The 15,284-nt window shown below is 43.1% G+C and overlaps 1 protein-coding gene across 1 annotated transcript in view; it reads left to right on the top strand.

The window, feature by feature from the left end:
• The first annotated feature begins 4,107 nt into the window (after positions 1–4,107).
• elovl7a (ELOVL fatty acid elongase 7a) overlaps positions 4,108–15,284 on the top strand; it is a 29,961-nt gene continuing 18,784 nt past the window's right edge. Inside the window, exon 1 of the mRNA XM_052037567.1 lies at positions 4,108–4,496. The gene's annotated coding sequence lies outside the window, so the exon portion shown is untranslated. The remainder of the gene's footprint in view (positions 4,497–15,284) is intronic.

The raw sequence follows: 15,284 nt of genomic DNA, 5'->3' as shown, positions 1-15,284 counted from the left end.
CTTGTGATTGATTGCCTGTAGCTAGTGGTGTTCCACAGGAATCAGTCCTGGGATCCTTGTTGTTTGCAATATATGTGAATGATTTGCATGTGAATGAAGGGGGCATGATCAGTAAGTTTGCAGATGACAAATACAGGTAGAGTTGTTGATAGTGTGGAAGTTAGTCTTAGGCTACAGTGTGATCTTGATGTGTTGGTGAAATGGGCTGAGAAATGCCAGATGGAGTTTAACCCAGATAAATGTGCGGTGATACATTTTGGGAGTAGAAATGAGGCTAGGACATACACTATGAATGGTGGGGCCCCAGAGAGTATTGAAGAACAGAAGGACCTCGGTGTACAAGTCCAAAGATCCTTGAAGGTAATATTGGTTAAGTAGGCATATTGGGGTATTGGCCTTCATTAGCCTAGGCATTGATTACAAGAGCAGGGAGGTTATGCTCCAATTTAATAAAACATTGGTCAGCCCCAAGTACTGTGTGCAGTTCTGGTCACCATACTGTAGGGCAGATGACATTGTGCTGGAGAGGATGCAGAGGAGATTCACCAGGATGTTTCCTGGGATAGAGCAATTTCAGTTACAAGGAGAGATTGGAGAAGCGAGGTCTGTTTTCCCTGGTGCAGAGGAGGTTAAGAGGGGACATGATTGAGATATATAAAATAATGAGTATAGATAGGGTAGAGCACAGGAAACTTTTCCCCATATTAGAGGTAGATAAAACTAGAGGACATAGATTTAGGGTAAAGGGTAAGAGATTAAGAGGGGACCTTTTCACCCAGAGTGGTGAGTACCTGGAATGCACTGCCTGATAGAGTGATGGAAGCAGACGCTTTATGAGCACTTGGATCGCCTACGCATAGCAGGCTATGAGCCGAGTGCTGGAAGACAGGATTAATACAGATGGATGCTCATTGGTCAGTGTGGATGTGATGGGCCAAATGGCCTGTTTCCCTGATGTATGACTCTATGTGCACTGAAGTGTTCATAATCAAAAGCAGAGTTCCACAGAAGCTGTAAATATTAAATGTTTGTTGGTTGCATCAAAATCAAAAGTAAAGCCACTGCCAGACTCGTCTTCCCCCTCACTTGCCCCTCTGCTTTCAGCATTCCAAAGGGCCATTCCCTACAATGACACACTGGTCCTTTCTTGTTTGCCAATATCCAGTCTTTGCCTCACAGCATTCTCCAACATACCCTTTTACTTCCAGCTTCCCCCTTATCCATGGATCCAAACACTTATTCCAGTGATTTACTTGTACTACTTCCAGTTTTGTATCTGGCATTTGATATTCATAGTGTGCTCCCCTCTAAGCTGAAGGGATCAAATGCAGATTGGGTGATCATTTTACAAAACACATCCAATACTTCTGTAAGGGGCCCCTGAGCTCCTCACATTTGATGTCTCTTTAATCCTCCATCCCATCTCTACTTTGATTTTCTACTTTGATCGCCTATAGCGTTCTAATGAAACTCAAAGAACAGCATCTCATCTTCTGACTTGATACATTACTACCTTCATGACTAAACGATGAATTCAACAATTTCAGATAATCAGCCTTTGTATTTCACATTTACGGCATTCAGTTCTTTTTTTCCCCCCTTTTATTTCAGCTGTCATTTGTTGCCCTAATATGTCCATTTCCTCCAGACATACCCTTGCCATCCTGTTTCAGCCAGCATTTCCATCAGTCACCTGGTCTCCACCTTATCTCCCACAGCTCCTCTGCCCTTTCTCTGCAACTTAAAACTTGTTTCCTTTTGAATTTCCAAGTAATGATGGAAGATCATTGACCTGAAGCATTCACTTTGTTTCTCCGACCTGCTGAGTATTTTTGGTTATAGTAACCATTCAATGTCTGACAGTAAATAGGGAGTAGACAAAAATGGGTATTTTTATAGTTGACTTGGTGGTGTGCCACAGGGATCAGTGCTGAAGCCTCAACGTTTTACAGTTTATGTAAAAAAGGCAGTAAATATGTTGTTGCATTTTCTAACGACTCATGGATATGTAGGGAATGAGTTCTAAAGAGGGCGTAAGAAATTTACAAGGGGATGTAGAGCAGTGAGTAGGCAAAGATCTGACAAATAGAATGTTGCGTGGGAAAATGTGTAATTGTCCATTTTGGCAGGATTTTTTTTAAAGCATTATCTAAATGGTGAGATATTGTAGAGGTGTGTGATGCAGAGGGATCTGAATGCCCAAGTCCAAAAGATGAGTATGCAGGGACTGCAAGTCACTTGAAAAACAAACAGAATATCATTGTTTATTGTTGGTGGAACTGAATGCAAAAGTAGGAAGGTCATGTTTCAGTTTTATAGTAATGCTGAAACCACATCAAGAATACTGTATTGATCTTCATATTTAAGAAAGGGTGGTAATGCTTTGGAAGAGGTTTGGAGAAGGTTTATTAGACAAATATGTGGAAAAGGTGTGTTTTCTTAAGATGAATGATTGGACGTGCTAGGCTTGTAACTGCTGGAGTGTGGAAGGATACTTGATTGAAACATGCAAGAACCTGAGGGATTTTGACATGTCAGTATTGGAGAGGATGCTTCCTCAAGTGGGAGAATTTAGAGATAGTCACTGCTTAAAAAATAAGAAGTCCTCCACTGAAGACAGATAAGTTTTTTTTGCTGTGGAGCATTGTGAATCTTTGGAGTTCTCCTCCTAAAAGGGTGGTGGAAGCAAAGTCTTTGAATATTTTTGTGGTAGAGGTAGAAAAACACTTATTAAGCAAGGGAGTGAAAGATTACCTTAGGAATGCAGAATTGAGCATACAATCAGATCAGTTATTCATCTAATTGATGGCAGAGCAGGCTCGGGGCACCAAGTGCCTTATTCCTGCTCATAATTTGAATGCTCACATGTAAAATAATGATAACAGTATTTCCTTGCATTGGGAAACCCAGGACTCCTTTTTAATGTGCTTTAATGCAGAGTCCGGCAGCTTACTGCCAATTTCCCATAATTCACCATCGTTTTTGGCTGGGAAATCTTCCCACTAATCCTGTACCAAATTTAGTGACCCCATTTATTTTGTTTCACTACAATGGAGGTCGATGAGTTTCAACTAATTTATAAATGTTGAATTAATTGTTTACTTAAATGTATTGTTTCATGTCTTTTTATATTTTAAACCATTTATGACTAATTATTTTTTAATATTTTAAAATATTTCTTTGGGTTAAAGTCCCCTGCTAAGAACTGATTATAATGTTGGTTGACATGGTGGTGTCAGGAGTACAGGTGTGTCCTGTGCCTCCATAAAACAGCAGTCATTGTATTGCAAAATAAAGTAAACCATTATATATGCAAAATAAATATAAATAATGATTGTGGAATTTCTGTGATCTGTCAAAATGTAATGTTATGTATTATGAAATAACCATAATTACTGTAGAGCAATTGCTATGATGTGTTAATTGGCCTTCCAACCTGGTTGTAGCATTCTATAAGTGGTTACGTATTTTCGTTTCTGAATATAATTTCTTGCAACATAAATTCCAAGGTGGACATTCATCTTTTAAAAAAAATCTGACGTGAATTATTGATTCAAATTCTCAAAACGCAAACTCCCATTCTGGTTCCACGTGGAGTTGATAACTTTATTCGTTGATTGAAAGCTGAGTCATTGTGGTACACTATTGAATCGAAAATTATAATTGTACAAGTCCGTACATATTAAATCATGCGAAATGGCACAAACCAAAAAAATTGCTATGCTTAACGTAGGAAACAAATAACAGCTTCAAGTCTGTCTCGTTGTCGGCAAAACCTTTTAGGCAGATCTCGCCGGAACTTGCAGACACAGAGCTCTGTGTTCATTATATAAACAGTGATCACAGCCCTCCTCACGATGACTGGCAATCTCTGAATTCCTTCACGATAAATCCAACCAGAAGATAAGGATTTTTAAAAAGCCCACCTCCTGTCCCATGGGTAAATTGGAGGACCTAGGGTGTCAGTGGTCAGATTATTTGTTTTAGACTCAGTTTTAATTAAACGAGTAAAGATCTTGATTCGGCCAGTTTGAAATAACTCCACCTTTATTCATGAATGCTGTGGTACTTCTCAGTTTCTAAGATGATGTAACTGGACTCCATCCCGTTAAAAGTCAGTTCGTGGTGGTGGGCGGTAAAACAGGTTACTGGGCTGTACCAGGATTTCTTCCAAGGAACTTCCGGAAAAACTGGTTTCTGAAACAACGAACCCAGTGAAGCCCCGCAGTGTGTCATACCGCAACAATGAAGTGAGGCAATTAATTGCGAAAGAGCGCCAATACCGTACGTACCCTGGACCTAGGTCAACATCGCCCCACCTGTTTGCCGCGGCTCTGAATGCTAATTAAGAAAGCGCAGCTAATTACTCGCAGCCCAAGTTCAGTGTTAAAGTGGCTCCGCCCCATGACGTGATGAGAAACGCCGGCAAGGACGGAGCAAGGTGTTCAGGGTGGCTCGTTGTGCCTTTTCCATTCGCGCTGCACTTCATCAAACAGGTAAAAAAAAATTGTATCTTTGTAGTTTATTTTATGGCACTCAAGTATTTGAAAAGTAGTTAAAGCAACTTCTTTGAACGAAGCTCATGTTTAGCGTGTGTTGGTGTGAACACGTTTAATTTGTACTTTCTTATCCCTCACACGGACGAACTTTTATTCAGTTGATTCCAATTTTAAAGAACGCTAGGGCATATTGTGGGAAGGTCGTTACTATCAACTCCCACAAAGAATATTCTGCATCTCACTTTTTGTCCGTTGCTGAAACGTTCTTGAAGATTTCCAAAAGTTGTAAAAAATTTTAAAACGAGATAGGGGTTGGCCCTGCTTTAATGACTTTGCACGAAATTGCCGCCTTCTCTTTTCAGACAGGCGTGTTGCTATTTGCTGGATTACTTTACTGGTAAAGGAAAATTTGATGTTTAATCTGTTAATTTGCTTCAATGTCATTTCAACTCTTGGAAATAGTAACCCAGTATTTCGTCCTTTCAGAATTGCTTTATAACATGTGCTCGCTTATTAAAGTTAGAGATTAACATCATTGGAACTAGCAAATGCTAAACGTAGATGCTGACATGCAGTGGGATGAGTATTTCTTTACATTTTATTCCCACCGAACCATTTTTCTAATCCCTCGTGTTTGGGCTGTTGGTCCCCAATTAGTTTGTATTAATTACATAATAAGGTGAAACTTCTGAGGCTGAAGAAGTGTTCACCTGTCATTAAAGAAAAGAGAAACTCTGCCTTTTATCTTTCCTTCTTCTTGATTGGCACTTATTAAAATAAGTGGCCAACCATCAAGCACAAACTCATGTTAATCCTTCACTACATAGAATGGACAGTGCAGAGAAGGCCCTTCAGGCCACCATCTGTGCCAGCCATGATGCCAATCTAAACAAACCCATCTCTTTGCATGTAGTCTGAATCTGTCTATCCCTGCCTGCTCATGTGCCTGTCTAAATGCCTCTTAAATGTCACCTTTGTATCTGCCACCACTTCCGCTGGCAGCACGCTCCAGGCACCTACATCTCTCTATTTTAAAAAAAAACTTTAAATTTCCCCTCTCGCCTTAAGCTTATGCTCTCTAGTATTTGACCTCTTCATCCTGGGAAAAAGGCTTGGACTAACTATCCTATATATGCCTTTCATATTTTATATGCTTCTATCAGGTCACCCCTTCGCCTCCAGTGAAAACAATCCAAGTTTGCCCTACCCCTCGTTACAGCTAATAAACTCCAATCAAGGCAACTTCCTGGTAAAATGGGGATGAGAGACTGCAGATGCTGGAGGAACTAATTGGGTCCATGCAGCAGCTGTGGAGGCTAAGGGACGGTCAATGTTTTGGGCTGTCTTCCCTCTCCACTTTCAGTCCTGACACAGGGTCTTGATCCAAAATGTCAATGATCCCTGAGCTACTGCAACAAGAGTTCCCGACTCTTATACTCTCATTGGACTGATGAAGACAAGTGTGCCATGTGCTGCCTTTACCACCCTATGCACTTGTGTTGCCACTTGCAGGGAGCTATGGACTTGCACCCCAAGAGCCTGCTGTACATCATTGCTCCTAAGGGTCCTGTCATTTGTTGTATCCTTTCCTCTAGCATTTCAACTCCATCTGCCATTTCTCTGCCCACATCTGCAACTGATGTATGTCCTGCCATATCACTTGACAACCTTCTTGCTATCCTCAACTCCAGCAATTTGTGTTGTCTGCAAACGTATTAATAAGGTCACCTACACTTTCATCAAAATCATTAATGTATATATTGCACACAAGAGGTCTCAGCACTGGTCCTTGCAGAACACCACTGGTTGCAGATCTCCAGTCAGAGGAGCACCACTTCTGTGACTGAGCCAATTTGTATCCAATTTATCAACTCACTGTTGATCCCTTGTGACTTAATCTTCTGGACCAGCATGCCGTGATTTGATCTTGCTTTCCTAAAATCCATGAAGATTACATCTACTGCCCTACTCTCGTCTGTCATTTTCATCACTTCAAAAGAACGCAATCAAATTTGTGAGACAGGACCTTCCCTATACATGGTATAACCCCACCATGATGATTGCACCCTCTTATTCCTGAGTTCTACCTTGATGGCCTCACTGGATGAGCCCTGCAAGGTGTCCTGTCGAAGTGCAGCTGTGACATTCTCTCTAATCAGTAATGCAATGAATTCTCCCTTATCATTAATCTACTGTTCTTCCCCCATTTTCATTAATCACTAACAGGCAAATCGCCAGGACCTGAAGGCCTGCACACAAAGGTTTTGAAGGAAGTGGTTGCAGAGATAGTGGGCTTATTGTTTAATTTGTTTCAAAACTCGCTCAGTTCCAGGAGGTTACCTGAATGGCTGTTTTCCAGTGTGAATCCCCTGTTCAGTAAGGGAGGAAGACAGAAGCTGGGGAACTATAGGCCAGTTAGTTTAACATATATTGTTGGCAAGATGCTGGAGTCAATCAAAGAGGAAATAACTAATCATTTAGGAAAGCTGAATATAATCAAACTTTGTCAATGTGATTTTATAAAAAGTAAAGCATGTTTGACAAATTTGTTTGAATTCTTTGAGGATGTGACAGGGGGAGTTGATAGCAGGAAGCTTGTTGATGTAGTGCATTTAGATTTCCAAAGGGCATGTGACAAGGTGCCACATCGGAGGCTGATGCCCAGGATATTGGAGGAAGTGTATCAGCATGGATTGAAAATTGACTGTCACACAGAAAACAGAGTTGGGGTAAATGTCTCCTTTTCAGGCTGGAGAGATGTACCAGGTGGCATATCCCGGGGATTGGTCCTTGGCCCTCCATTGTTAACTAGTTCCGTAAATAACCTAGAAGAGGGAACTAAATGTAAAGTTTGTCATGACACAAGAGTAGTTGGAAGGGCATGTTGTGATAAGGATACTGTGATTCTATTACAAGAGAGCTACAGAAAGGGCAGATGGCTGTAGCTTAGAAATGAGTGTTGTTTCAGTTACACCTACAGCTGTTGCATTACTTTTAAAGTGGTGTGGATTGAAATATGTGCTATCCACCTGAGTTTAACCCCAGTGCTGTTGCTAGAGCATGCAGTTTCACTTCATTTCAACATTTGAATTAGGCAGAACATAATCATTTTTTAAAAAATGGTGTCCGTTTGATGAGAATGCAATTCACACTTTAGTTTCCCTGCCTTCTCCTCCTCTTCCTCCTCCTCCTCCCCCCTCCCACCACCAACTCCACCCTTTACTATGTTTTAAATGTCTCCAAGGCAAGAACACAACATGTATATTTATCTGTTTTTGGCTATGTAAATAATTGTGTAATTCTATTCCTATGTGCACACCCATTACTTTGCAGTGAATCAAATTGTAAATGGAAGTATGTACTGATATCCTGGTTCCTTTTTCTCATGGCATGCAATTCAGTGAGTCCTGATGTGTGATCTATGTCCCACGGGAATGCAGTTCAGCACAGTCCAATGTCTACACTGTAGCTGGTAACACAGCTTGATGTTCTGATCTTTGATATCAAAGCATAATATATTTAACCATAGAACCATACAGCACAAAACAGGCCCTTCGGCCCACCATGTCGTGCCGTCCATCAGACCACCCTCACACTACCTAACCCCTTCCTCCCGCATATCCCTCTATCTCATGTTCCTCCATATGCCTATCCAACAAGCTCTTGAACCTGTTCAATGTATCTGCCTCCACCACCACCCCAGGCAGTGCATTCCATGCACCAACCACTCTCTGGGTGAAAAACCTCCCTCTGACATCTCCCCTGAACCTCCCACCCATAACCTTAAAGCCATGACCTCTCGTCTTGAGCACTGGTGCCCTGGGAAGGAGGCGCTGACTGTCTACTCTATTTATACCTCTCAATATTTTGTATACCTCTATCATGTCTCCTCTCATCCTCCTCCTTTCCAGTGAATAAAGCCCTAGCACCTTAAGCCTCTCCTCATATTCAATACCCTCCAATCCAGGCAGCATCCTGGTAAATCTCCTCTGCACCCTCTCCAATGCCTCCACATCCTTCCTATAATGAGGCGACCAGAACTGAACACAGTACTCTAAATGTGGCCTATCTAGAGTTTTGTAAAGCTGCATCATAACCTCGCGGCTCTTAAACTCAATCCCGCGACTTATGAAAGCCAACATCCCATTGGCCGCCTTAACTGCTCTTTCCACCTGTGAGGCAACTTTCAACGAACTGTGAATATGAACCCCCAGATCCCTCTGCTCCTCCACACTGCCAAGTACCTTGCCGTTTACCCTGTACTCTGCCCTGGAGTTTGTCCTTCCAAAGTGTACCACCTCACACTTCTCCGGATTGAACTCCATCTGCCACTTGTCAGCCCAGCTCTGCATCCTATCAATATCCCTCTGTAAGCTCCGACAGCCCTCCACACTATCCACAACACCGCCAATCTTAGTGTCGTCCGCAAACTTACTAACCCAGCCCTCCACCCCCTCTAAGTCATCTATAAATATCACAAAAAGTAGAGGTCCCAGAACCGATCCCTGTGGGACACCACTAGTCACTGCCTTCCAATCCGAGGGCACTCCTTCCACCACAACCCTCTGCTTTCTACATGCAAGCCAATTCCTAATCCACACAGCCAAGCTTCCTTGGATCCCTCTGCCTCTGACCTTCTGAAGAAGCCTACCATGAGGAACCTTATCAAATGCCTTACTAAAATCCATGTAAACCACATCCACCACACTGCCCTCATCAATCTTCCTGGTCACCTCCTCAAAGAACTCTATCAGGCTTGTGAGGCAAGATCTTCCCTTCACAAAGCCATGCTGGCTGTCCCTAATCAGTCCATGATTCTCTAGGTGTTCATAAATCCTATCCCTTAGAATCCTTTCTAACAGCTTACCCACCACAGACGTGAGACTCACCGGTCTATAATTCCCTGGCCTATCCCTATTACCTTTTTTGAACAAGGGGACCACATTCGCAATCCTCCAATCCTCCGGCACCACCCCCGTAGACAACGAGGACTCAAAGATCCTTACCAGCGGTTCAGCAATCTCCTCCCTAGCCTCTCGAAGCAGCCTGGGGAAGATCCCGTCAGGCCCCAGAGATTTATCTGTCTTAATATTATTTAACAACTTCAACACATCCTCTCTCTTGATATCAACAACCTCGAGAACATTACCCCTACTAGCCCTCCCTTCCGCATCATCAAGACCCCTCTCCCTGGTGAATACCGAAGAGAAATACTCATTCAGAACTTCTCCCACTTCCGCTGCCTCCAGGCAAATTCTCCCACCTTTGTCTTTAATCGGACCTACCTTCACCCTAGCCATCCTCCTACCCTTCACGTACTTGAAAAAGGCCTTGGGATTTTCCTTAACCCTAGTAGCCAAAGCCTTTTCATGTCCCCTTCTAGCTCTCCTCAGCCCTTAAGTTCCTTCCTCGCTACCCTATATTCCTCACGGGCCCTGTCTGAACCTTACTGCTTATACCTCACGTATGTTACCTTCTTCTCCTTAACAAGTCGTTCCACCTCTCTCGTCACCCACGGTTCCTTCACCCTGCCATTCCTTCTCTGCCTCACCGGGACATATTTATCCCTAACATCCTGCATAAGATCCCTGAATATCGACTACATCCCCATGGTACATTTTCCTTCTGCTGAATTGCTGAATTATTTCAAATATAATTAGTGCCTTGATAAAATTAGCAAAGATGTGGAATGTTTTGTCATGTCCATTGCAAGTTAAAACAGTTTCCAAATAGTTGAGATTTGGAATGAAAATCCCCCACACTTCATCTGGTCCCGTGAAAGGGTCTGAAGCCAAAACATCGACTCTCCATTTCCCTCCATGGATGTTGACTAACTCGCTGAGTTCCTCCAGTAGTTTTTTAACACTTCAAATTCCAGCACTGCAGTCTCTTGGATCTCCTTAATCCCCATTAGTTTACTTTGTACTCTTTCTCTCAGAGTTTTGTATTCCTTCCTCCCTATATGCTCTTGGTTGTCTATTATTATTGGGATGATTTGTGTGACTTACTGCGAAGACAGGTACAACATATTTTGAACCTGTCATTTGATAGATATTATGATATCTATCTATTGATTTGTTGCTCATCTGCTTTCCTTCTAAGAGACCAAGAATTACTTGAACCACTCTCTTCCTTGTACCCGAGAAACATTCTTGAAGACTTGTCACCCTTTTATGTCATTGTTCATATCCCACTGTTACTCTGCTTGAAGGGATTTTGATCCCAGTTTTCCATATTGGTTTGTGCAGAATTAATGCTCTTGTGCCTTTTAAGTTGTTAAGTCTCACTCAGAACCAAATCTAATATGGTCTGCCTCCCATTTGGATTCACTACTTTTCTCACTACTATGCAAAGGTTAAAATTTCTCATTAATTTGACCTACCTTTGTTATTGAATATCATTTTCAGAAAACATGAAACTGCTCATTGGAATTGGTTTATTATTGTCACTTGTACTGAAGTACAGTGGAAAATTTGCCTACTGTTCATACGGATCAATTCATTACACAGTGCATTGAGGTAGTACAAGGTAAAACAATACAGAATGCGGAGTAATGTGTCACAGCTACAGAGAAAGTGCAGGTAGACAATAAGGTGCAAGGTAGATTGAGGTCAAGAGTCCATCTTATCATACTAGGGAACTGTTCAATAGTCTTGTCCAGTGGGTTAGAAGCTGTCTTTAAGCCTGGTGGTACATGCTTTCAGGTTTCTGCCTAATGTGTGATGATATTGAGTATACTGTCTGAGTGCTCTAAACTAAGTCAAGACTTTAAATTCTGTTTGGTATGAGTACCCTCAATATAGGGACATTATACTGTATTAACTTACACTTGAAGAACCAGTTTACTTCACTGCTTTAGTCTCCATGGAAAGGTCTAGCTGTCGATCAATGTTTCGAGTGGTGGGTCCCTCCCAACTAAGGAGAAGATACTTCTGGCTAACAAAGCAGTTTAAATACAATTTTATTTTGAGTCATGTTTAATTCTAATAAGCAATTCTTAACAACGACTTGTAACTTAAAGGATTTCCAGACACAAGTACAATTCTTACAAGCTTAAAAAGTCATACCAACAAGTTGCATCTGTCACGAAAGTCATTACCAACAAGTCATATGTCACAAAAACCAAAGGCTGAGGAATGAATTCCAGGTTTTATTCTGTAACCCCTTCTCACTGTCATTCCCCCGACCTTGACTGCTTTCTAACATTTATACTGTTTTTTCAGTCAGTTGACAGCATTGGCATGGGATGTTTTTTCAACCACTTTTTTAGGCCAGGGGTGTTTAATTAAGTGTAGCTGTGACACTTTACTGTTATTGTTTTTACCTGTACTACTTCAATACACTCTGTACTAACTCAATGTAACTGCACTGTGTAATGAATTGATCGATTTGGTTTGTAAGACAAGCTTTTCACTGTACCTCGGTACAAGTGACAATACCATACCAATACCCATTGTTAAGAGGCTGAGCAGGGAATATTGGTTAGAAGTTTAACTTAGCAAACAATAAACATCTTGAGCCTTGGACAATCCCTGTTTTTGCAAAAGGGATTTTAGCTTAATGAGCAACCACTCCTTGACCTTTGGACAGGTCATGCTGCTGTGCTAAAAAGCTGAGTTTAGCAATAAGCCTTTTTGGGACCTGGAAAGTGAATATCCATCAGAGGGGAGAAGAGAGAATGGAGAGAACGTTATCTCCTGCACCATCATAGACCTCATCACCTTGGGAGATCACCCTCCAACAGTTATCAACATGATAATCCCACAACGTGGACTGCCAGCTTCTATCTTCTCCCCAAAATCTGAGAAGGATTGCCCTGGCAGACCTATTGTCTCTGTGTGCTCTTGCCCCACTGAGCTTGTATCCTCGTACCTGGATGCTATTCTGTCCCTGGTCCAATCCCTTTCCACCTACATCTGTGATGCCTTGCGTGCTCTCCAACTCTTCCATAACTTTAAGTTCTCTGGCACACTCAACCTCATCTTCACCATGGATGTCCAGTCCCTATATACCTCCGTTTTCCCCATAACGACCTCACAGCCCTCCACTTCGTTCTTGACCAGAGACAAAACTGGTCCCGTTCCACTAACACTGTCCTTTGCCTAGCTGAACTTGTCCTCCACTCTTTTTTTAAAAAAAAAACTGCTCTTCCAATTCCTCTCACTTTCTACAGGCTAAGGGTGTAGCTGTGAGCACTTGCATGGGCCCCAGCTATGCCTGGCTTTTCATTGGCTGCGTTGAACAGTCTCTATTCCAGGCCTGCTCTGGCCCCATTCCTCATCTTTCTTTGCTATATCGACAATGCATTGGTGTCACCTCTTGCACCTGTGCAGAACTTGACAGTTTCATAAACTTTGCTACTAATTTTCACCCGGCCCTCCCAATTCACTCTGACACCTCTCTCCTTTCTCAATCTTTCTATCTTAGGAGATTCCTTATCCACTGACATCTTCTACAAACCCACTGATGCCCACAGCTACCTTGATTACAACTCCTCTCACTCTGTCTCTTGCATGGACGCTATCCCTTTCTCTCAATTTCTCTGCCTCTGCCACATCTGCATGATGAGGCTTTCCACTCCAGGATATCTGAGGTGTCCAACTTCTTTACTAACATTGGCTTCCCCCCTACTTGGTCGTGAGAAATCTCTGCCACTTCCCACACCTCTGATCTCAGCCCCACCCCTCCCAGACCCAACAGGGATAGGGTCCCCCTTGTATTTCATCCCACCAGCCTACGTATCCAACACATCATTCTCTGCCACTTCTGTCATCTCCAAAGGGACCCCACCAGCAAGCACATCTTCCCCTCCCCACCCCTTTCTACCTTTTGTAGGGACTGCTCTCTCTGACTCCCTAGTTTACTCCCTCCTCCCCACCCACCATGGGGACTTTCCACTGCTTTGTCATTGGTGTAACACCTGCCCCTACATCACCTCCATCCAGGGACCCAAACAGTCCTTTCAGCTGAGACAAATTTATCTGCAGCTCCCCTAGTATCATCTACTGCATTCAGTGCTCCAAGTGTGACCTCCTCTACATTGGCGAGACCAAACGCAGACTAGGTGACTGTTTCGCAGAACACCTGTGCTCCATTCATAACAATGATCTGCATCTCCCTGTTGACAGTCATTTCAAACCCCCCCACACTACCACTGATGTGACAGTCCTCTGCCTCCTCCACTGCCAGGAGAAGTCCAAATGCAAACTGGAAGAACAACACCTTATTTTCTGTCATGGGACCGTACAGCCTAATGGCATGAACATCAAATTGTTTCATTTTAACCCAACCCCTCCTCCTTTCTCCCCCCCACCCTCCAAAACCGTACCTCTTATTCCTTTTCCCAGCCTATCTATTTTCTTTTCATTTTTTCCTCTCCTCCCCTCCCTCCATGGGGCAGCTGCCTTCATACCTTTGACCCATCCCCTGGTGGATCTGCTCTCCCCTCCTTCCACCACATCTGCCTACCACTCTTACCTGCATCTACCTATCACCACCTTGTCCCCTCTTTTGTCCACCTATCACTGCTCTGCTTTTCCCTCCTATGTATTGGACTTCCCCTTTTCCTATCTTCAGTCCTGAGGAAGGGTCCTGACCTGAAACTTTACTGTTTTTTTAAATCCATGGATGCTGCCTAGCCTGCTGAGTTCCTCCAGCATCTTGTTTTCTCATTCTCTCAGAAGAGAGAATGTCCCAGGTGGGTGGGGTCTTTGATTACGTTGGCTGCTTTATCGAGGCAGTGAGAAATGTAGACAGTCCATGGAGAGGAGGCTGGTTTCTGTGATGTGCTGAGCTGTGTCCACAAATCTCTGCAGTTTCTTGGGGTCCTGGGCAGAGCAGTTGCTGTACCAAACCATGATACTTTCCATGGCACATTGATAAAAGTTGAGTGTCAAGAGGGACATGCCAAATTTCTTTAGCCTCCTGAGGAAGTAGAGGTGCTAGTGAGTTTTCTTGGCTGTGGTATCTACATGGTTAGACCAGGACAGGCTATTGGTAATCTTCACTCCTAGGAACTTGAAGCTCTCAACCCTCTCGACCTCAGCACTGTTGATGTAGACAGGAGGATGTGCACCACCCCCTATCCTGAAGTCAATGACCAGCTCTTTCGTTTTGCTGACATTGAGGGAAAGGTTGTTGTCATGACACCATGTCACTAAGCTCTCTATGTCCTTGTACTCCCACTCATCGTTATTTGGGATATGGCCCACTACTGTGGTATCATCTGCAAACTTGTAGATGAGGTTAGAGCAGAATCTGGCCACGTAGTCGTGAGTGCATAGGGAGTAGAGTAGGGGGCTGAGGATGTAGTCTTGTGGGGCATCAGTGTTGAGAATAATCATGGCAGAGCTGTTGCTGCCTATCCTTACTGATTGTGGTCTGTTGGTCAGGAAGTGAAGGATCCAGTTGCAGAGGGAGGTGCTGAGCCCCAGGTCTCGGATTTTGATGATACGTTTGCTTGGAATTATAGTATTGAAGGCAGAGCTGTAGTCAATAAACAAGTCTAAAGTAGTTGTCTTTGTTATCCTGATGCTCCAGAGATGAGTGTAGGGCCAGGGAGATGGCATCTGCCATAGACCTGTTTCAATAGTAGGTGAACTGCAGTGGGTGGAGGTTTTCTGGGATGCTGGAGTTAATGCGTACTGTAACCAGCCTCTCGAAGCACTTCATAATGGATATCAGGGCCACTGGGCAGTAGTCATTAAGTCATTCTCTTAGTCCATATTTTCAAAGTGCGCAGCATGTGCTTGTGCACCTTGTGCTACCTTTCCTTGAATATTCTGT

The sequence above is a fragment of the Pristis pectinata genome, chromosome 2 (assembly GCF_009764475.1).
Source record: "Pristis pectinata isolate sPriPec2 chromosome 2, sPriPec2.1.pri, whole genome shotgun sequence".
Lineage (NCBI taxonomy): Eukaryota > Metazoa > Chordata > Chondrichthyes > Rhinopristiformes > Pristidae > Pristis > Pristis pectinata.
Note: the sequence above shows the minus strand (reverse complement) of the source record. Positions and strands in the feature narration are given on the sequence as shown.